Raw genomic sequence first — 2049 nt, 5'->3', positions numbered from 1 at the left:
CTGCGATCCATGCTGTGACTTCCAGCAATCCTGGAGCGGTGGGGATTGATGCTCCAGAGTTGCGGATTCTTGGCTCAACCCAGGGACCCCGACCCTCCCATCGTCCCAGCCTCAGGACTCCGTGAATGACCAGACAGCAGACATAGGCTCAGGTGAAACTCAACTCACTTCCGCCCAGCAGCCCCCGCCATCCCTGCCTGCAGGAGCTCCTCTGCCACTGGCTCCACGTAGCCTTCGGAGGGGGCTGGCTCAGGTTCAGCCCGGCCGCCATCCATACAGCCGGCGGTTACAGCCCCTCGGAGCCTGGGAAGGACAGAGCTCGCTGAGGCACCTGGATCACAAGTGGGAAGTGGGCTCCTTTCCACTTTTCTAGATGACACGGGGAGGCATATTGCTGGAAGCGGACCCTTTCTTCCAGAGTCTGCTGCTGGCTGAGGGCACCCCACCTTCCCGGCTCCTCCTTGCCAAGGCTGAGCTGGAGGAAGCCCTGTTTACAGCTTCCCTGTGGCGGCTGCTGTCAGTGTCTCTTGTTTCAGGGATCTTGGGGCAGATCTCACGCTGACCCAGGGTGAAAACAGACACCAGGCTCAGCTACGGCCCCTCTGGTTTTGGAAGCTGAGTCCTCCCAGCCAGCTGCTGAAACATGCGAACTGCACTCCACGGCTGCCCAGGGCAGTGGTATTTGCACTGAGTCCCCTGAACACGGGAGTTTTGCAGACGTGAGCTGGGATGGGGTGTGTGACAGCAGGTGCCCCGGTCCCTCAGCCCCTTCTCCCCGCCATCAACCCTGCTCTTCCCATTTCATTCGCTGGCATTTCAAAGAATGATGGTTGCAAAAAAGGTTCTGATGCCAAGAAACTGTGAGCCCCAGTGGCTAGGCCTCTTGCGCCAACACCTCTATGGACGCTGCAAGCCTGGTGCCTGCCCCATAGTCATGGCATGGTGGCCTACCCCAGACCCATTGTCAGGCCAGCCCAGCCACCATTCCCCTGGGACAGGGAGTGGGCCTTGGACTTGCCTCCAGCCTGCCCTGTGTCAAAGTGACTGACCCTCCACGTAGAAGCCACAGATCCCTGGGGCAGGTTATAGTGCATGGGTGTGGGGTAGGTGGGTGTGGGGTAGGTGGGTGTGGGATGGATGGGTGTGGGGTAGGTGGGTGTGGGATAGGTGGGTGTAGGGTGGATGGGTGTGGGGTAGGTGGGTGTGGGGTGGATGGGTGTGGGGTAGGTGGGTGTGGGGTAGGTGGGTGTGGGATGGATGGGTGTGGGGTAGGTGGGTGTGGGATAGGTGGGTGTAGGGTGGATGGGTGTGGGGTAGGTGGGTGTGGGGTGGATGGGTGTGGGGTAGGTGGGTGTGGGGTAGGTGGGTGTGGGATGGATGGGTGTGGGGTAGGTGGGTGTGGGGTGGATGGGTGTGGAGTAGGTGGGTGTGGAGTAGGTGGGTGTGGGGTAGGTGGGTGTGGGGTAGGTGGGTGTGAGGTAGGTGGGTGTGGAGTGGATGGGTGTGGAGTAGGTGGGTGTGGGATGGATGGGTGTGGGTGGGTGTGAGATAGATGGGTGAATGTGAATCTCACTTCTGTCATATTTAGCTTTGGAAGCTTAATCACTGCATGCAATCCAAATGTCTTCTCTGTAAGATGAACATAATAGTGACGACTTGATACAATTGTGCCGATAACGTAATAGTGACGACTTGATACAATTGTGCCGATTAAAGAAAGCAGTGTTCTCGGATACCTCATGGGTGCCTGGAGAGTGACGCGTGATCCCTTTAGGCTGCCACAGTGCCCGCAGCTTCTGATGGGAACCCGTGGCGCTGCCTCGGTCCTCCGTTCTCCTGGATTAGACCAGTCTCTAAAAGGCTCTGCCGTTCCCCTCACGGCGCCTTTGTTGCCCCTGCCACTTCAGCCCCGTCTTACCTCCTGTTTTTGTTTGGGAGTGAGCTCCTGTGTTCATCCTGAGGCTGATGTGGACAGGGAAATCTAGGAGATAGAAATCCATGGCTCTTTTCTTTTCAGCATTATAGTCAACTGTTGTGCCTAAGGAAACT

At 57.8% G+C, this 2049-nt stretch overlaps 1 long non-coding RNA gene across 1 annotated transcript; it reads left to right on the top strand.

Moving 5' to 3' along the window:
* The first annotated feature begins 600 nt into the window (after nt 1–600).
* On the top strand, nt 601–1740 carry LOC105506690. Its single transcript, XR_001000974.1, has 3 exons — nt 601–1107; nt 1553–1648; nt 1686–1740. It is a non-coding gene; the product is annotated as an uncharacterized LOC105506690 (long non-coding RNA).
* The last annotated feature ends 309 nt before the right edge of the window (nt 1741–2049 follow it).

The sequence above is a fragment of the Colobus angolensis genome, unplaced genomic scaffold, assembly GCF_000951035.1.
Source record: "Colobus angolensis palliatus isolate OR3802 unplaced genomic scaffold, Cang.pa_1.0 Scaffold14, whole genome shotgun sequence".
NCBI classification, from domain to species: Eukaryota; Metazoa; Chordata; class Mammalia; order Primates; family Cercopithecidae; genus Colobus; species Colobus angolensis.
This window is presented reverse-complemented; position numbering and strand designations above follow the sequence as displayed.